Source organism: Rattus norvegicus, chromosome 9, assembly GCF_036323735.1.
Source record: "Rattus norvegicus strain BN/NHsdMcwi chromosome 9, GRCr8, whole genome shotgun sequence".
NCBI classification, from domain to species: Eukaryota; Metazoa; Chordata; class Mammalia; order Rodentia; family Muridae; genus Rattus; species Rattus norvegicus.
Genome location: NC_086027.1, coordinates 5,687,446 through 5,709,648, shown reverse-complemented (window position 1 = coordinate 5,709,648; position 22,203 = coordinate 5,687,446).

Below are 22,203 nucleotides of genomic sequence, written 5' to 3'. Positions count from 1 at the left end.
GGAGGGACGCGAACACTGGCTTTTCTAGCATTCTTCACCTTTAGTTATATTCCTTTGACAAACTGTTTCTGCTTGATAGGAAATTCACCTCACCCAAATAGCGTCATTCTGAACACTCCTTCCCAGCTACTTGTACTATTTTGGGAGGTCCTAGAAATTTTAGGAGGTAAACTCCAACCCAGCCCGGGGCTAAGCTTCCTGCACTGTGACTAAAGTTGTCTCTTAAAGCAAGGACCCATAGTCAGTGATAGCTTAAGGAAAACACCATCATGAAGAGACAAAAGAAGAAGCCTGCTGTTTGAACCTAAGAAAACACATGATTTATGTGCTTAAAAGAACATCATGGGGGTTGGGGATTTAGCTCAGTGGTAGAGCACTTGCCCAGCAAGCGCAAGGCCCTGGGTTCAGTCCCCAGCTCTGAAAAAAAAAAAAAAAAAAAGAACATCACTATGTCCCCGAGTCCAGACTGAAAAGGCCTCAGCTCCTTCTCTATTCACAAGAAAGGAAGCAATTTTGCAGCAACAGTAAGGACTATTAAATGCACCAACTGACAATGAGACTAGAAGGTGGCTCACCAGCCAGATTCCAAATCAATCATATTGGGAAGGCACCTCTTTTTCTATACAGATCTTAAAAGTCATTTAGATCTGACATTGTACTTCCAGAAATATTAAAATGAAAAGTCTGCATATGGGATACGCTTGCTCTAAAATAATGCTTTTAAGTCCTAAAGTGCAAATATGTTCACAAACAATCCTGTGGTAGCCGGTGGGAACACTGGACAGCCGGTACCCTGCTTTTCCTCTGAAAATCTCTCTTACTGCAAGCCATCACCTAAACATAGAACACACTTTTATTAAACAATGAAAATCGATATTAAGCCATACTTGCATATTCGCTGATAATTTTTATGCACCTCTTGTGGCTCAAGGGAAGACAGCATGCTGTAAGGGTGTTGTGCCTTCTCATGCTGTGGGAGAACCAAGTTCCACGAAAATGGCAGCGAGCCAGGAAATCTTCCCTCGGTGTCTGTATGTCAGAAGAGAAAGAGGAAGTCTGTCAACGTCTTACATATTCAGTCGGAATTATGAGTAAAGCCACCAGGGCCTGGAACCTTCTAGTTTTGAGGTTTTGCAGCTCTTTGTGAGATATAGATCTATACTGATTATCCATTTCTTGGCAAAAATTAATAATTGCTTATTTAGAATAAATACAGAAAGTATATATCAAGATGTTCTTTTCATGAACACAGTGTATTTCTTAGTGATTGAGACAAAGTGCTTGGAATATTTCACCTACAGCCCATACTTCTGTTGTCTCACCACATCTTCAGTATCTTTGTCCGGAGTGTTCTTTGAAGTTATCTGTCAACCTTGTTAATTCAGCTTCCCTAACAGGAGTTTGGCCATTTGTGAATGTCAAATACACAATGTAGAGAGTTACTGCTCATTGTATTTTAGTATTTTTAGTCTACTAGGAGTGTGCAGGGAGAAATTCATGACTCACTCTTGGAAGGAATGAATTATGCAGATGTCCTGTGTCCGGTGTGACTTTATCACTATATATTTGTATCCTTTATCTTGGAGTTCATTGGGAAGCAACAAGATGTTCTTCCCTTATTTGACTATTAGGGAGAGGCATGAACTTAACATGAACTGTCTCACATGCATGTTCATACACAACACTGATGCTTAGCTACACCGAAGTTTTCTAAATATCATAATAGACATATTCTAAACATTATCTTCAAGAAATGTTCAGAATATCAAATTTTGAAAGATGTGTCAGGATTTAAAATCACAGTGTAGTGATTAGTTAACAAGCATCACCTCTCTCTCCCTCTCTACCTCCTCGTTCCGCTCCCCTGTTCCTCCCCCATGTGTATGTGTGTATGTGTGCATGTGTGTATGTGTGCATGTGTGTATGTGTGTATGTGTGCGTGTGTGTATGTGTGTATGTGTGTGTATGTGTGTATGTGTGTGTATGTGTGTATGTGTGTGTATGTGTGTATGTGTGTGTATGTGTGTATGTGTGTGTATGTGTGTGTGTATGTGTATGTGTGCATGTGTGTATGTGTGCATGTGTGCATGTGTGTATGTGTGTGCATGTGTGTATGTGTGCATGTGTGCATGTGTGTATGTGTGTGTATGTGTGTATGTGTGTATGTGTGTGTATGTGTGTATGTGTGTGTATGTGTGTATGTGTGTGTATGTGTGTATGTGTGTGTATGTGTGTATGTGTGTGTATGTGTGTATGTGTGTGTATGTGTGTGTGTATGTGTGTGTATGTGTGTATGTGTGTATGTGTGTATGTGTGCATGTGTGTATGTGTGCATGTGTGTATGTGTGTATGTGTGCGTGTGTGTATGTGTGTATGTGTGTGTATGTGTGTATGTGTGTATGTGTGTGTATGTGTGTATGTGTGTGTATGTGTGTGTGCGTGTGTGTATGTGTGTATGTGTGTGTGTATGTGTGTGTATGTGTGTATGTGTGTGTGTGTATGTGTGTGTGATGCACATGACCATTCATGTGCAGAGACCAGAAGAACATGTAGAGTATCTTGTTCTATTAGTCCCTGCCTTGTTCTTTCTGAGACAGGATTTCACTGAATCCAGAGCTAGGCCAGCATCCAGAAAGACCCAGGAAAAATGGGTTACTGGCGGTTCAGCTCTGGTCCACGGGCTTGCACAGTCAGCTCTCTTATACACTGAACCATCATCTTGGCTTTTATATCCATTTTAAAAACGGAGTTTTATTTCCATGTTCTCTTCTAGGGAAAGAGTTCTTTGCCTTTGTAGCCTGCATTCCTTAGTGTGATCCTTATTTAGAAAATGACATGAAACTCATTAGAGGCTTCATAATTCTGTAAATAATGGAGGAAGAAACCCCGGCATTATCCACCAAGTAAGTAAGAGACATATAATCATAAACTTGTCTAAAAGCCAAGAAAACTAGATATAAAGTGCTAGTTCTCGACCTCTTCAGAGAACATTTGATGATCACATTTCAGAGTCAATTGTCTTTACCAAGCACTGCATAGAACCACAACCTGAAGTTCCCCGTGAGCACAAGTGTTGCTGTTGTTGTTGTTGGTGGTGGTGTTTCATGTTTAAGGAAGTAAACATGAAGGCTTGTCCTATAAGCCTATGTCATGTCATAATTATTGCCTTGCTAATTAATAGTTGCCAAAAGATAAATTGGAGCCCCAGCAGCCTTGGGTGTGGTTGGAGCTGTGGGAGACCAAAGGAAAATGCAAGCGATAAATGCTATTTTGGTCCCCAGCCTGTGAGTTAGTCCTATCATCCTCACAGCTGTCACTGTCCGGTGAGGTTAGTTGCCACAAGCATCCTCTTGAATATATGTGGAAATGCATATTCCACATACGGGCCAAAGGGAAGCTACAAAAGCTTTTTAGTGCCTAATGTGTGTAGAGCAGTTTTGCGTAGAAGACCGTTTAGTTGGGGTTTCCCCAGGTGATGCCAGAACTGATTCTGTCTTCCGTGATTCTGCAAAATGGATAATTACTAATTTCTGTTTTAACTCTTTCAACTCCTGTTCTAGTGAGGAAGAAAGACTCACTGAACTCTGGGTTTTACTTTTCTTTCCCTTTCTTCTTCCTCTGAGGCAGATCCTCACTGTATATTGAAGGGTTAAAATTTCTAAAAGTTAGTCCTGAACAAAGTCTGACTATGCCTAAAAGAATTTGAGATAGGGCTCCAAGGACACTGGCCATCTGGAGCTACCCCTGGAGCTACCTCCCTTCCCTTCCTTCACTCCCTGATACGAGTCATCCCTTAGCTGAGCGAGATAAGACACCTTGCCCATACTGCCAAGATGCTAGAATGCTTTGTTAATACAATTCCGCACAGAAAAAAAAAAAAAAAATAACTGTACACCCTTTGTACTAACCAATTTGTTTTCCCTATATAAGCTCCGGCCTAGAGAGGCTCGGGGCTGGACTCAATCTCCTGTGTGAGATATGTGTCAGCCCGAGATCTCGTAAATAAAACTGCCTCTTGCTGATTACATCAAGACTGGCTTCTCGTGTTTCCTGGGGGTACCCCAACCCGTGACTGGAGCGAGAGTCTCCCCAAAACCTGGGGGTCTTTCATTGGGGGCTCGTCCGGGATAGGAGCGTAACCCCCGGAGATCCGAATGCCTCTTGGAGGTACGTTAGTGTGAGTGCTGGAAAGCGGCCGCTGTGTGAGTGTGAAACTAGTGTGTGTGTGAATTAAGTCCTGTAGTCTGTGTTTTTCAGTACCGGTTTAAGGTCTTGGTGCACTGTCTGGGCAGAAGAAGATTCCCCACTCCGTTTTTGAGTGCTCTCGAGTGGATGGGCTTCCCACTCTGTGTTGTTTTTGAGTGTACTCGGGTGGATGGGCTTCCCACCCTGTTGTTGTTGAGTGCACTCGGGTGGATGGGCTTCCCACCCTGTTGTTTTTGAGTGCTCTCGAGTGGACGGGCTTCCCACTCTGTGTTATTTTTGAGTGCACTCGAGTGGATGGGCTTCCCACTCTGTGTTGTTTTTGAGTGCACTCGGGTGGATGGGCTTCCCACCCTGTTGTTTTTGAGTACACTCGGGTGGATGGGCTTCCCACCCCGTTGTTTTTGAGCGCACTCGGGTGGATGGGCTTCCCACCCTGTTGTTTTTGAGTACACTTGGGTAGATGGGCTTCCTACCCCGTATTTAAGTGTGCTTGGATGGAAGGGCTTCCCACCCCGGACAGACGCCTGTGAGTAGGTACTAGGTTTCTACTTCGAATAGCTGTTTTCTTTTTGTTCTTTTTTAGATAGCGGAAGTGAGGACGCCCCAGCTCTGGGAGACGTCCCACGAGCCGACTTTTGTCGGGAAGACCCGGCAGGTGACAGTCAAAGAGATCAGACTGTGACTTTTCGTAACCAAGGAGACGGAGAACTTCTCCTACCTGGGCGGTGGATTCGAGACCCAACGCCGTCCGAGGTTGCGTTTGGCTGGATATATCAGTCCAGGCGCGGACGAGTGTGTGTAGACGCACTGCTTTTTCTTTTTGGGGTTTCCTTTTTTTGTCTAGTCCTTTTTTTCTTCACCATGGGACAGTCTGTGTCCACCCCGTTGAGTCAAACTTTGAATCATTGGTCAGAGGTTAAAACTAGAGCCCAAAATTTGCTCGTGGAAGTAAGAAAGGGACGTTGGCAAACTTACTGCACTTCTGAATGGCCAACATTTGGAGTAGGTTGGCCACAAGAGGGCACTCTAGACCAAGCTATTATTTCATCAGTCAAAAAGATTGTCTTTCAGCCCGGGCCTGGATCTCACCCAGATCAGGTCCCTTACATCGTAGTATGGGAAAACCTCGCCTCTGACCCCCCCCCGTGGCTGAAGGCCTGGTCCCGACCATCCCCATCCCCGGCTTCACACGTATTGGTAGCACAGGAGCTACAGACGGAGAAGAAGAAGACAACCCCCCGGATTTATCCTGACATCGAGGGGCCTCCAGATGAAAATGAGCCCACACCGTCGGCACCCAGTCCTCCTCCTCCCCCTTATCAGCATGGAAAACCTGAGGGGCCTGCAGCCGGTACCAGAAGCCGGCGCGGGACCGGTCCAGAGGGTCCTCCTTCAGCTCCCACCTTCCCACTTAGGGCCTATGGCCCCCCTGTAGATCCTCCTGAACTCCAACCCTTACAGTATTGGCCTTTCTCCTCAGCTGACCTTTATAACTGGAAAACTAACCATGATTCTTTCTCTGAAAATCCTTCCAGTTTAACTAATCTTATAGAGTCCCTGATGTTCTCCCATCAGCCCACTTGGGATGATTGTCAGCAGCTTTTACAGGTTCTTTTTACCACTGAAGAGAAGGAGCGGATTCTACTAGAAGCTCGGAAGCATGTTCCAGGACCAGACGGAACTCCGACCAGGATGCCCAACCTCATTGACGCTGCCTTCCCCCTTGATCGCCCCCCCTGGGATTATAACACGACTGAAGGTAGGGAGAGGTTGACCACTTACCGCCGGGCTCTCGTGGCAGGTCTCAAGGGGGCAGCTCGTCGCCCCACTAATTTGGCCAAGGTAAGAGAGGTACTTCAGGGACCCACGGAGGTCCCCTCCGTGTTCTTAGAGAGGCTTCTGGAGGCGTATCGAAGGTACACGCCCTTTGACCCTTTGTCTGAGGGACAGCAGGCAGCAGTAGCCATGTCCTTTATAGGTCAGTCCTACCCGGACATCAAGCGCAAGTTACAAAGACTAGAAGGCCTACAAGATCTTACAGTAAAAGACTTAGTTAAGGAAGCAGAGAAAGTGTACCATAAGAGAGAGACAGAAGAAGAGAAGAAGGAGAGAGAGAAAAAGGAAAGAGAAGAAAGAGAAGATGAGAGAGATAGACGTAGGGACCAGAATTTAACACGAATACTGGCCGCAGTAGTACCTGAAGGAAACAGGAATGTAGGGAGAAAGATAGAGAATCTGGGCAACCCACGCCACCGGAACAACTGGGCTTCACAAGATCGGAGACTTTCACGGATGGATAAAGGACTTTCACAGGTAGATAAAGACCAGTGCCGTTATTGCATGAATAAAGGACATTGGGCCAGGGATTGTCCGAACAAGAGGGAAAAGATGCGGAGTCCCAGGACCCTTGCCCTGAGGAACGAAGATGATTAGGATAGTCAGGGCTCGTACTCCCTCCCCGAGCCTAGGGTAATTTTAGATGTGGAGGGAACCCCCGTGGACTTCCTAGTAGATACGGGGGCAGAGTTTTCAGTTTTACAACACCCACTGGGGAAGCTTACTGACAAGACCAGTTTGGTGGTGGGGGCAACCGGCATGAAAATACACAAGTGGACAACAGCTCGCCGTGTCAATTTAGGGGCTGGCCGGGTATCCCATTCTTTCTTAGTAGTGCCTGAGTGTCCCACTCCCTTGCTCGGTCGAGACCTGCTGACTAAAATGAATGCCGAAATACAGTTTTCACCGGAAGGACCCCGAATAAAGTGGCACCCCCCCAGGCCAGTATGGACTTTGACTTTCAATTTGGCTGACGAGTATCGCATACATGAAAAAGGTAAGAAGATGGACAACCCGCAGTGGTGGCTTTCCAGGTTCCCCGAAGCCTGGGCGGAGACTGGGGGAGTTGGAATGGCCTCCCAAGTTCCCCCTATAGTGATTGCAGTCAAGTCAGGTGCTACTCCCATCAGTGTGCGCCAGTACCCTATGGGCAAGGAAGCGAAAGAAGGCATTCGGCCTCATATAAACAAATTTTTACAACTGGGCATCCTAACCCCATGCCGGTCCTCCTGGAACACCCCATTATTACCAGTAAAGAAGCCTGGGACACGAGACTATCGACCCGTTCAGGACTTGAGAGAGGTCAACAAAAGGGTAGAAGATGTACATCCCATAGTGCCTAATCCCTACACCCTCCTCAGCACTCTGCCGCCAGAGAGGATATGGTACACTGTCTTAGACCTCAAAGATGCTTTCTTTAGCCTGAGATTACACCCCACCAGCCAACATCTGTTTGCCTTTGAGTGGAAGGACCCGGAAACCGGACATTCTGGACAATTGACTTGGACCAGACTACCACAGGGGTTCAAGAATTCACCCACCCTCTTTGATGAGGCTCTACATCGGGACCTGACGATTTTCAGAACCAATAACCCACAGCTGACTCTTCTTCAATATGTTGATGATTTACTTTTAGGTGCTGAAACCCAGGATGAGTGCCAAAAAGGGACTGAGCAATTACTATCTGAATTAGGTCGCCTAGGATACCGGGCATCAGCGAAGAAAGCGCAGTTATGCCGCACAGAGGTGACTTACCTGGGTTACATCCTTAGGGATGGTAAGCGATGGCTCACAGAAGCCCGGAAAAAGACTGTGCTTCAGATACCTGTACCTCAGACGCCTCGACAGGTGAGAGAATTCCTAGGCACCGCCGGGTTCTGCCGGCTGTGGATTCCTGGGTTCGCTGCACTGGCTGCCCCCCTCCACACCTTGACCAGGTTAGAGACAGAGTTCCAGTGGAAGCCTGAACATCAAATGGCCTTTGATGCCATCAAACGGGCCTTATTGACTGCACCTGCTCTAGTCCTGCCTGACCTAACCAAACCTTTTACGCTGTTTGTAGATGAGAGAGCGGGGGTAGCAAAGGGAGTGCTGACACAGACCCTGGGTCCCTGGAAGCGGCCTGTAGCGTACCTCTCCAAGAAGCTAGACCCAGTGGCTAGCGGTTGGCCGTCCTGCCTCAAGATCATTGCAGCAGTAGCTACTCTGATAAAAGACTCTGATAAACTAACCCTAGGTCAGCCAGTAACGATTATAGCCCCACACGCTCTAGAAAGTGTTATCCGGCAGCCCCCAGACAGGTGGATAACTAATGCCCGCCTGACTCACTACCAGAGCCTGCTACTGAATGATAGAATTTCGTTTGGCGCTCCTGTCATTCTAAATCCAGCCACGCTGCTCCCAGAGACAACAGGTCAGAACCCAATACATGTGTGTACAGACATCTTGGCCGAGGCCTCTAGTACCAGAGAAGATCTGACGGATGTCCCCCTACCTGGCTGCCCCTCCTGGTTTACGGACGGCAGCAGTTTCCTGGTAGAAGGAAAGAGGAAGGCGGGAGCGGCAGTGGTGGATGGGAAAAGGACCATTTGGTCCAGTGGACTGCCAGAGGGTACCTCAGCCCAGAAGGCTGAATTAATAGCCCTCACTCAGGCTTTGAGGCTGGCTGAAGGAAAAAACATTAACATTTACACTGACAGTCGCTATGCTTTTGCCACTGCACATGTCCATGGGGCCATCTACAGGCAGAGAGGACTCTTGACGTCCACGGGAAAAGAAATTAAAAATAAAGATGAGATTCTCAGCCTCCTAGAAGCTATACACCTCCCAAGAAAGGTAGCCGTCATCCACTGTCCCGGACATCAGGGGGGACAGGATGCTGTGGCAAAAGGCAACCGTATGGCAGATGCCACTGCCAAACAGGCCGCACTCGGGGCTGTAATTCTGACAGTAGTAAATAAAGAGCTTCCCCCAAACCTAAAGGACTCCAGCTTCCAATACACCCAAGAAGAACTAGAGGAATTTCATCGGTCTGATTGGGTACAAGGGTTTTCTCCCTGCGGTGTGGCTGAGACAGCAGATGGCAAACAAGTCCTCCCAAACAAGGAAGGACGCGACTTCATTACCAACCTCCATCGTCTGACCCACCTGGGTACACGGAAGTTAACAGAACTTGTGAAATCCTCTGGATACTATGTTCAGAGATTACCAGACTTAGCCCAAGAGGTTGTACAGAGTTGTCAAGCCTGTGCTCTCGTCAACCCCAATAGACCCCCGTCTCTCCATGGCAAGAGACTTAGGGGAGATAGGCCGGGGGCTCATTGGGAAATTGACTTTACAGAAATAACTCCAGCCAGGTATGGTAATAAATATCTACTAGTGTTCGTAGACACCTTCTCAGGTTGGGTAGAAGCATTTCCAACCCGCTCAGAAACAGCTCAAGTGGTGGCTAAGAAGATACTGGAAGAGATCTTTCCACGGTTTGGACTCCCCAAGGTAATCGGGTCTGACAATGGACCTGCTTTCGTTGCCCAGGTAAGTCAGGGGCTGGCCAGTCAGCTGGGGATTAATTGGAAATTACATTGTGCTTACAGACCCCAGAGCTCAGGACAGGTAGAAAGAATGAATAGAACCCTTAAAGAGACCTTGACTAAATTGGCCTTAGAGACCGGCGGGAAAGATTGGACAGCCCTCCTTCCCTTCGCTCTGTTCCGTGCTCGGAACACTCCGGGAAGGTTTAAGCTGACACCGTATGAGATTCTATGGGGCAGTCCGCCACCTATAGGTGAAGCCGGGGGAATACATGATCCTGACCCTCCTCTTTCTCAACCCCTCCTCACCCGCCTTAGGGCTCTTGAGATTGTCAGACGCCAGGTGTGGGACTTGCTGAAGGAGACCTACCGGACGGAAAGCCCCGACATCCCACACGGATTTCAGGTCGGAGATCTGGTTCTGGTCAGACGACACCGAGCTAATAACCTTGAACCTCGCTGGAAAGGACCTTATTCAGTCCTACTCACCACCCCGACAGCTATAAAAGTCGACGGAATAGCTGCCTGGATCCACGCTTCACACGCTAAGAAGGCTCCCAAGACCCCTGAAGATGAATGGACTGTGGAAAGGACTCCTCACCCTCTTAAGCTTCGCCTCCGCCGCCGCTTCACCCCGGGAGATGACATCGAATAAGGATCCACATTCCCCCCAACAACTAACTTGGCAGGTTTTCTCTTCAACAGGAGACCTAGTGTGGTCCGTCACTGGTAAACATCCCCTCTGGACCTGGTGGCCACCACTGTACCCGTCCTGGTGTAAGCTGGCTGCGGGAGCACCAGGGTGGGGCTTAGAACATATGGCCCCTGACGAGGTGAATGACATGCTAGATTTCTCACCACACTTATACACTTCCCCCCGGTTCGGAGGACCTGGAGCTGTACGTGCTCCACCCCCGAAACCCGATGCCGGCTGCCGGACTCCTGGGGCTAGGACAGAACTCACTAAGACCCCCTTCTATGTCTGCCCAAAGAACCGGCCCCTCAGGTCTGATATGTGGAAATGTGGAGGAGAATCACACTTTTTCTGTTATTATTGGGGCTGTGAGACTACAGGGCAGACAAGCTGGAATCCCTCGTCCACTTGGGGTTCTATAGACATCAAATGGGCCAAGGGTAGAGTTGCCACCCTCAACATCACCTTTACTCAAATGGGAAAAAAATACACCAAAGACTGGTTCCAGACCCGACGCTGGGGACTGCGCCTCTACGTACCTGGAACAGATCCTGGAATTCTCCTAGATATTAGACTTAAGGTAGAATCTATTAGCTCCAAAATTATAGACCCAAGCGCTGTTCTTAGGAATAGACGACCCCTCACCAAACCTAGGCCCAAAACTACTACTACTACGACTACTACTACTTTAAAACCTGAGGTTTCTACACTTGCTGGGGGCATGACCACGGGAAATTACCTGGCCCCTCACCTGCCCGGTGCCCAGGAACGCATGTTTAGGCTGGTCCAAGGTGCTTTCCAGGCCCTTAATTACTCCAATCCCGATCTGACATCAGAATGTTGGTTTTGTCTTTCCTCGAGCCCCCCTTATTACGAGGGAATAGCAATCTCGGCCAACTTCACCATAGACTCTAACCCTGAAGTTTGCCTTTACACCAACAAGCCCCGGCTAACTTTAACTGAGGTATCGGGAGAAGGAACGTGTGTGGGAAAGGTTCCCCAGTCTCACAGGCACTTATGTCGCTATGTTATCCCAGTTGACACCACCCCCTCCGATGTTGCTTCTTACTTGATTCCTCCTTCTGGGTTTTGGTGGGCCTGCGCCTCTGGCCTCACCCCCTGCTTGGCTGACTCGGTGGTCAATAGACTTTCAGATTACTGTGTAATGGTACAGTTGGTCCCAAGAATCTATTACCTTCATTCTGAAGAACTCTTGTCTCTATATGGTCAGAACCCCAGGACCAAAAGAGAGCCCATCTCCCTAACGGTAGCCATACTCCTGGGCTTGGGAGTAGCTGCTGGGGTAGGTACCGGATCAGCCGCTTTAATTACAGGACCACAACAATTACATCAGGGGCTAACAGCTTTAAACACTGCCATTTCTGAAGATATAGAGGCGTTAGAAAAATCCATCAGTCATCTAGAAGAATCCCTGACTTCCTTGTCAGAGGTGGTGCTTCAAAATAGAAGAGGGTTAGATTTACTATTCCTTAAAGAAGGAGGGCTGTGTGCTGCTTTAAGAGAAGAGTGCTGTTTTTATCTTGACCACTCGGGGACCATTAAAGATTCCATGGCTAAACTTAGAGAAAGGTTAGATAAGAGACGACGAGAACGAGAAACCACTGATAACTGGTTTCAAAGCTGGTTCAATAGTTCCCCATGGCTTACCACCCTGTTGTCAGCTTTAGCTGGTCCCTTGATTATCCTCCTCCTTTTGCTCACTGTTGGGCCCTACGTCATTAACCGCCTTTTTGCTTTTATTAGGGAACGGATTAGTGCTATACAAGTCCTTATGTTGAGACAACAGTATCGGGCTATACGGAGTGAAGAGCCACTAGACGCTAGATTCATCATAGAGTCCTAGGATTAGGACTACTTACTAAGAGCAGAGGGGAATGAAGGGTTAAAATTTCTAAAAGTTAGTCCTGAACAAAGTCTGACTATGCCTAAAAGAATTTGAGATAGGGCTCCAAGGACACTGGCCATCTGGAGCTACCCCTGGAGCTACCTCCCTTCCCTTCCTTCACTCCCTGATACGAGTCATCCCTTAGCTGAGCGAGATAAGACACCTTGCCCATACTGCCAAGATGCTAGAATGCTTTGTTAATACAATTCCGCACAGAAAAAAAAAAAAAAAATAACTGTACACCCTTTGTACTAACCAATTTGTTTTCCCTATATAAGCTCCGGCCTAGAGAGGCTCGGGGCTGGACTCAATCTCCTGTGTGAGATATGTGTCAGCCCGAGATCTCGTAAATAAAACTGCCTCTTGCTGATTACATCAAGACTGGCTTCTCGTGTTTCCTGGGGGTACCCCAACCCGTGACTGGAGCGAGAGTCTCCCCAAAACCTGGGGGTCTTTCAATATCACAAAATACTCTAAGGCTACAGTCTTGGCTGGCAGGGTCTTCTTGCCTCAGCCTTCTGAGGTCTGATATTAAAGTGTGTGTCCCCTGGCTTGGTGCACTGAAGACTGTAATTGCACATTTGGGCCTTGGGTTGAAGGTGTCAAGGACAAACTCAGAAGATGCATTGCTCGAGTGAGAGAAAAGGACGGACATTCAGCATTAATGAACACATGGATATTAAGACAAATTTGCATCCCAAATGCTTTGTTTTACAAAAATAATCCCTTCTATTCTGCAACAAAACAAATATGTAGTATCTAGTATATATTTTCTTGTAGTCATTTAAATTTATACAGTTACACAAAATTAACTGTTTTGGTGGTAATTGCAGATAAACAATTTTATTTTCCTGAATGTCCCTGTAATGAGTTATTCATATTGATTTTAGCTACTCAAGGAACAGAAAGTGACTTCTAACTGAATGGGATAGGTGAGGTAGAGGTGGATAATCTCTCAAGAACAGTTGGCTATAACCTCTGGTGAGTCCTCCTTCCTGGGATTAACATAGGTCCTAGCATCTGACCAGAAATCAGAGAAGTAGATCCATTATCAGGTCTAGGCTCATTTCTTAAGTGTCCTACTTTTTAAAATTTCAATATCACTTTATTCATTTTCCTTTTTTACCCATTAATTTATTCACTTTACACTCTGACTGCTGCCTTCCCTTCTCCTGGTACCTCCTCACACAGTCCCTTTCCCCATTCCTCCCTCTCCTCCTTTGAGAGGATGAAAGCCTAGAGATTCCCCAACTCTGACACAACAGGTCTCTACAGGGCCAGACAAGTCCTCTCTCACTGAGGCCAGACAAGTACTACTTTGACATGATGACTAATTTGGTTTTATTCTTAAAGAATGAGTTTAGACTAGGGACTCATGTGGTATGACTGCCATCTAGTGGCCTCTGGCCTTTATTACAGCTTTGTAACAGAAAGTGTTCAACAAGTGAGCACACACACTGCAATGACATAACTGTTAGAGGCTTCTGGTGGGAGATATTAGCTCAGTGAAAGAGTTTCTGTTTTATCCTTATAATAACCATGATTAAAATTGTCTCCCACTCATGGCTTTCTCACTTGGGGTTTATAGCATTATCCAGGAAAACACATAGGCATATCCTTGGCCTTTTATTTGTGAATGAAATCAAAATCGTTGAAATTAGATGGCACATTCAAAGATTCAAATCAACCAAGATTTTCTTGCTTTAATGGTAATTTATAGACGAATGTATAGATTTGTATAAATAATAGTTACATATTCGACTCCATTATGGCTCGACGAAGTATGTCTTGGTGATGGCTAAAAGGCTGTATATAGGATGCCAGGTAAACAGCCTGAGCTACTGACAGCCAATCCACCTGGGTTTGGCCCTGGTCCCTCTACATAAAGTGTTGTGCAGGTTTTGAGTATTGGGGGAGGGGAGGCTGCATACCTCAGTTTCTTTATCTGCCCATAGCTCTTTCAAGAGCTATGCCATACAAGGAGGTATGTTTCATTCAGTAGAAAATGAACTTTTGTATCCTTTGTTGTGTAGCCAGAGAAAGCTGTAGGCTTTATTCATGCCACATAATTTGTAGTTAAAAAGGAGGAATCAAAACCCCATCCCCGTTGACTCATTTCTCCTATGCGTCAGCCAAAACAAGCATACTTTTCTTTTCTACGCTGGAAAAAAATGCCTTTCAAGGATCAACACATAGAATTGGCCAAAAAAAAAAAAAAAAAAAAGAAAACACGTGGGGAGAGGGAAAATGAATGTTATCAGGAGTTTTCAAAAAGCAGGAGCACTGCCAAATGGTTTGTGAGGAAAAGCATCTGCTGGTGGGGCTCCACTCCCCCACTCTCCCAAGCTGTACTCAAGGAGCCAAAATGAAGGGATATACTACAACTGTCTGAATGACTGAAAAAAGAAAAGGAGTTAGGGCTCTCTAAGAGACCCCCAGACACACAACCTATGACTATTGTCCTTGGTTACTCCTCCAGCACCAGAAATGAAAGGTAAGACTCTACTGCTAAAGAGAGCTGCACTTCAGAAACGGCCCAGAGGCCTCTGAGCTGGAGCTGACCAGAAAATTCCTCCCCAAGGACTAGTTTTTATGGCACTGGAAGGAATCATGCAAGTTTTCAAAGGAGGAAGGAAACCAGCCATCCTACACAGGCATGACACCTATGACCCACATCAATGTCCCGTATGACACAATAACCCTAAGGGGCAGGCGTTAGTGGTGTGCATATCCTGGCAGTAACCAACAGCTCTCTAATTGGACTTAAGGCCCACAAAGCAAGAGGGAAACCGTGCCTGATACTAGAAACCTAGCTAACTACCAAGTGTTAGCAAACCCATGGTTATTGGAGGAGATGCTCTGACCAGATTTACTAAACCAATATAATCCCGACCCACAATCTATAAACATTTGTTCTTATAGCTACAGATAAGTGTACACTTCAATGCACATCAAAGAACTTTCTCTTTGCTACAGACAGAGACCACCAAGGGAAACCACAGCCAGTCCAAATGCAGAGCTATGGAACCAGTCTCAATGTGTACGTCTATAAAACACACCCTCATCTAGGGCTCCAGGAACATTGCAAAGTAGAGAGCAGAAAGATCGTAAGAACCAGAGGATCAGAGAGTTTCCTCTGAGCCTGTGTCTTCTGGTAATATCAGAAGCTATGACAGCCCAAACGTGAGCTGAACAAGAATGACACTGCTGAACATGCTACACTGGATGGGAGAAAGCCTCAACCCTAAACAAGAAATTACAGGCAACCACGGAAAGCTGAAGGTGGGAGCAATGGTCCTTCCCACGGGAGAGCACACCAATTGTTTGTCCAGTGCCAAACGTTCAGCCCTGAAACATCCACACAAGGAAACATTAAATGGGTTGAGGAAGTTATGTTTAATAATATAGTTATATTTAACAATATATGTGCATACACATATCTGCATGTAATAACACTTAATAAAAGGAGGCATTGATTTGAAAGAGATAGGAAGGGAGGGTAAATGGGAGGGTTTGGAGGAAAGAATGAGAAGGAAGAAACATTACAATTATAATCTGAAAAGAAGGAAAAATTAAATGAAAGCCCATTTCACTGCATAATGAATTTTACAGACAGGATATACAGATAGGCCAGATAGAATATACAGCAATAAAAAAGTTAGCTGGCAGTCAGGTTATCTCCAGAAGCCAGCTTTGGCAGATGAGATTGAAGGTCACTAAAATGACATACTCAGTGCTCGTTGGCCCTTATGGCAATTATTGATGAAACCAATTAATTAAAATATGTAATTAGGAAAAAGCCACCTGGTTTTGTAAATACACTAGTGCTAGTTAGTTCTGTGTCAACTTGATACAAGCTGGAGTCGTCTGAGAGGCAGGAAACTGGATGGGAAATTGCCTATATCAGCATGGCTAGAGCGCATCAGCTAGGAACCCAACTCCTGCACCGCCTTAATGATTCCCAGCTGCTTCAAAAGGTCAGGGAACAGCTCACTTACGTGGGACAGTCTTCCATGTATTTTCCCTTGTCTGCTTCCTCCACCCCTTCCTCTATGCTGTGCCACTGTATCTGTAGACTGGGGAAAGGGAGCAGCATGTCCCTTTAAACAACTAGCTCACAACTGTTGCAGTCAAACCAGGCACTTGTCAGAGCAGCCAGGCACATGCTTGCTCTCTAAGACGTTCAGAAACCTGCCTCAGGGCTCACATTTTCAGAAATAGTCACAAGCTGTATCCTCATTAATTCAGATACCTATGGTACTATTAAGGACAGAACACCTTTGTAGAACCTGGTACATCTGAACCTGAAGACTGGCTTCAGCATTGTCTGGTTGGATGTACCTGTTACTGCTCTGATCTCCTCCAGTCCCCTAGGAATCAGGCTTATTTTCTCCCAGTCATGTGGAGTACCATTGGAATGTCCTGAGCTGTTAGCTAGCTGTCTCTGAAAATGACAGGACAATCAAATGAAGACATTGTCTCAACTTAACACCAGTTTGTGTCAGGCTAACATAAAACTGACGGGCACATGCAGACTCAACTTTTTTACCCTGTGGTCACATAGTAATGTGGGAGCTATGGCTCACTGTCCCGTACCTGAAAATGATTGATTGCCCTGAATATCACCAGCCAAGGAACGATCAGGCTTCAGGCTTTGAAGAATCATTTTATGTATGCATGTCAAGTTTGCAGTTCAGAACTTATAAGTTGACCCATGATAGGTCAGGTGGTACCTATGTAAGGTCCTTTTACACAGAGTAGCTACTCATACAAATTACCTCCCCCCTCCCTTGAAACTGATCAGGATTTCCCTGCAACAGAACACCATAACCCAAGCAACCTGGGGCTAGAAGAAGAAAGCAGAAGAAAAGGATAAAATTGTTGTTCCTTGGGCAAGCTTAGAAGCCAGGATTTGTACCAGGATAACCACTTAATCCTCAGCCTCAGGCCCTGCTCTAGTCAGTCAATCTCTATTTTTGGCTGATGGCTTCATCTTCTCTAGCACCAACAATTATTAAATAGATTCCTGAATTTATACCTATATCTTAAACATTTATGACTCCTTATTATGGAAAAGAATTTTGTGATCTGAGCCAGTCATAATTCTTCAGTAGAGTAAGGTGTTTCAATTAATTAATATAGTAAACAACCCTGTTATCAAAACCTCATTCTGTGTGCCTTAAATTTATGTGTAGGAAGAGGAACCTATACAGTGAGTATATTGTCTTGCCTAAGACAATAGGAACTTAAGGAGGTGTAGTTGTGCCCGGGAGTAGAGCATCTCTGTGTTTGGAGACTCCTGCCAGGTCAGTGCTGCCATCCATACTAACGTCTGTTCTGTTCCAGTCAAAATTTTCTTTTGCAGTGTTACTGTGATTTAGGAAAAGAGGCATTCAATTTGCTTCTTGCCAGTTTTCATAGTAATGTCCGCTACTGCTGATAACCAAGGCAACTTTCTATAAGATAATATTTCTCAGTATAAGTAAAGAATGACAAAGGAATAGGAAGAATGATGATACAAGATAATGGCAGGGAGAAGTGGAAAAGCGATTTTCTTGAATTATTGCTGCTGGGGTGATACTGCTTGCTATTAAAGCTAGCATTATCTGCACTAAGTTGCATAAACTCCAGACTCCATAACAATCGTCTATTTCTCTAAATCTTTCCAATCTCAAAAAAAAAGAAAAGAAAAGAAAAGAAAGAAAGAAAACTCAGTATAACAAAATCAACCCTTTCTGTTTGCAGTGGGAAACCACACTTCAAGACTTGAACTTCCAGGATAATCTGCACAGTCCTTTGGTGCAAAAGACCAAGATATTTAGCCATAATTATTGAGGTCATCTTTATGAAGTATGGATATAACAAAACCCTTTTCTATGAGGAGCCATGAACTTTTAAGATATGGCCAAAAATTTAGGAAGCTTTTTAATAATTGTTGTTGCAAAAGAAAATGAAGCCGTCAGCCAAAATAGTAAGGTTGACAGACTAGAGCAAGGCCTGAGGCTCAGGGATAAACGGTTACACTGGCGCGTGCCCTTGCCTCTCTAAACTTGCCAATGGAACAACATTATCCTTTTCTTCTAGTTTCTTCTCCTGGTCGCTTCCAGATCTGAAACAGTAGAAGTTTTCTCTATAGTCATTATCAAAGTATAACTTAGTTTTCAAAAGAAAAGTAGGAGTGTCATTCAAGGCAAATGGAGATGGCTCAGAGGCTAGGAGATCATATAACTCTCAGCCTGTTATTATAGTTTTAGAAGGTCTTTCTCTAGCCTCTATGAGCACTGACATGCACACACACATGCATGAACACACACACACACATTTTAAAAATGCATCATTCTCATTGTTGTGAATAGTACTACACTGATAAAGATGAAGAATTGTATCTATTGTTGCCACAGGTGACATCTTTCGTGTGTATTTTCTCTTCTTGTGTTGCTGCCACCTATTTGCCTTCTCAAAAATATTAACTAACATGGGGGTGGGATTGAGAGTTTGGATTTAATGTCTTGGTCTCTCATTTATTAGTGACATGGCTTTCACTTAGCTATGAGTCTGAGAAACTAAGTAAATCTGCAATGAAGAGTCAATGTTTTCAATCATGTAATACCTTCATTTTAAATCCACTTATAGTGTTCTTTAAACTCTTGCTTGTATCACTGTTTTAACAGTTAATCTCAAACTTTGAAAGTTTGATCTCTTTAACCCACTCAGATTTCCTTCAGTGCCTTCCCTACTTAGTCCCTAACAAGCTTACCAAACCTACTCTGTTTGATTCTCACCCCACACTGAAAGTGCAATGAGACACAGATACTATCGTATAGAAATGCGTGCACACCCCTTCATGTGTCATTATGGTGTATACTTTTATATTTACATCCTCTGAGCCCACAAACACAGCATTATTAGTTTTATATCCAACTGTCTTTTAAATTAATTGAGAAGAAAAGAGAAAATTTAACATTATATACATTTACGCGTTAATACATTTTTAAACTTTATAATATATTTATAAAATAAGGTCAATTGGTACTCTGCATTTCTGAATGGAAAATAGAAACTATATGAAATCTTTTGTTTTTAGTCTAGGGCTTCCTGTTAGTATTTTTTTTCTTGTAAAAGCAGGCTAGTAATGAACTTATATTTTCTTTTGCATTACAGATTAACTGATACAGGATTAGTAGTTGGCAATATTACTCCTTCAACATTTTGAAGGATGTCTCTGGCATCAAGTTTTCCTATCATCTGTTAGTTTTAATATGAGTACTAAACAGAACTTCAGCTCTGTTACTCAGTTGGTGGCTGATTTTTATTTTTATTTAATATTTTCTCCTTTGTGAGTTGCCACTGGTTTCTTCCTTGATGAGTTTGAGTGTGATTCTCTTTGTGTCTCTCTGATCTTCAGTACACAGATCAGTGATTCAGCCTTGAGAAGATGGGTAGTGAAGTTTTAGAATTGGTCAGACTTTATGGCCTCCTGTATTCCTCTTGTTTCCCTCTGGCTGACTTCTCACTACACATGTTGGCATGCATGAAATCTGAATGTCTCTGAATCTATGTCTACATTTGTCTTCATTCATTCATTCATTCATTCATTCATTATTTTATTTTAGTTCATCACATTTGGTCATCATTCTTCTGCAACTTCAGGTTTGCTGATTGTCTCTAATGCCACTTTAAGCCTGATATGTTTTAGTGATGTTTTCTTGTTTTTAATTGGATTTTTTTATTTACACTTCAAATGTCATTCACTTTCCCGGTTTCCCATCCATAAGCTCCCTATCCCATCACCCTCCCCTTCTTCAATAAGGGTGTTCCCCTACCCCAACCATACCCACTCCATCCCCAACATTTCCCTACAGTAGGGGTCCAGCCTTGGCAGGACTAAGGGATTCTCCTCTTATTGGTGCTCAACAAGGCTATCTTCTGCTATACATGCAGCGGGAGTCATGGGTCTGTCCATATATAGTCTTTGGGTAGTGGTTTAGTCCCTGGGAGCTCTGGTTGGTTGTGTATTGTTCTTATGGGGTTGAAAACCCCTTCAGCTCCTTCGATCTATTCTCTAATTCCTCCAACAGGGACCCCATTCTCAGTTCAATGGTTTGCTGCTAGAATTCACCTCTGTATTTGACATGCCCTGACTGAGCCTCTCAGGAGACATTAATACAGGCTCCTATCAGCATGCATGTCCTGATTTCATAAATATTAACTAATTTTGGTGGCTATATATATATATATATATATGGGCTGTATATCCAGGTGGGGTAGGTTCTGAATGACCATTTCTTCAGTCTCTGCTCCAAACTTTGTCTCCATATCCCCACCTGTGAATATTCTTCTTCCCTCATTTAAGAAGGACAGAAGCATCCACAATTTGGTCGTCCTTCTTCTTGAGCTTCATGTGGTCTGGGGATTGTATCTGGGGAAATTCAAGCTTTTGGGCAAATATCCACTTATAAGTGAGTGCATACCGTGTGTGTTTTCTGTGGTTGGGTTACCTCACTCAGGATATTTTCTAGCTCCATCCATTTGCTTATGAATTTCATGAAGTAATTGTTTTTGATAGCTGAGTAGATCTTCATTGTATAGATGTACCACATTTCTGTATCCATTCCTCTGTTGAAGGGCATCTGGGTTCTTTCCAGCTTCCGGCTATTATAAATAAAGCTGCTAGGAACATAACGCAGCATTTTCTTTGTTGTATGTTGGAGCATCTTTTGGGTATATCTCCAGGAGAGGTATAGCTGGGTCCTCAGGTAGTGCAATGTCCAATTTTCTGAGGGACCTCCAGACTGATTTCCAGAGTGGTTGTACCAGTCTGCAATCCCACCAACAATGGAGGAGCGTTCCTCTTTCTCCATATCCTTGCCAGAATTTGCTGTTGCTTGAGTTTTTGATCTTAGCCATTCTGACTTATGGGAGGTGGAATCTCAGTTGCTTTTATTTGCATTTCCCTGATGACTATGGATGTTGAACATTTCCTTAGGTACTTCTCAGTCATTAGATATTCCTCAGCTATGAATTCTTTGTTTCGCTCTGTACCCCATTTTTAACAGGGTTATTTGACTCTCTGGACTCTAACTTCTTGAGTTCCTTGTATATTTAAATATTATCCCACCACCAGATGTAGAATTCATAAATATCCTTTACCAATCTGTTGGCTGCTGTTTTATCCTAATGACATTGTCCTTTGCCTTACAGAAACTTTGAAGTTTTAAAAGGTCCCATTTGTCAATTCTTGATCTTCAAATATCTGTTATTGGTGTTTGTTTGAAATTTTCCCCAGTGCTCATGTGTTCGAGACTCTTCCCCACTTTTTCTTCTATTAGTTTGAGTATACCTTGTTTTATGTGGAGGCCCTTGGTCCACTTGGACTTAAGCTTTGTACAGGGTTCGATTGTAAGAGTGGTTCAATTTGTGTTTTTCTACACTCTGACCTCCAGCACCATTTGTTGAAAATTCTCTCTTGTTTTGCATTGGGTGTTTTTACCTCCTTGGTCAAAGATCAAGTGACTATAGGTGTGTAGGTTCATTTCTGGGGTTTCAGTTCTATTCCATTGATCTACCATGCCCAATACCATGTACTTTTTATCACTATTGCTCTGAAAAACAGCTTGAGGTCAGAGATGGTGATTACCCCAGAAGTTCTTTTATTGTTGAGGATAGTTTTCACTATCCTGTTTTGGTTTTGGTTTTTAATTCCAAATAAATTTTCAAATTGTTCTTTCTAACTTTATGAAGAATTGGAATTCTCATTGGGAATTGCATTGAATCTGTATACTACTTTTGGCAAGATTGCCATTTTTACAATCTTATTCCTGCCAATCCATGAGCATAGGAGATGTTTCCATCTTCTGAGATCTTCTTCAGTATATTTCTTCAGAGATTTGGTGTTCTTGTTATGAAGATCTTTTACTTGCTTGTTTAGAGGGAAGTCAAGGCAAGAACTTGATATTACTAGACACATCACATCCAATGTCAAAAAGGGAAAAAATTATGTATGTGTGTCTGATAGTTGAAGACTTACACTT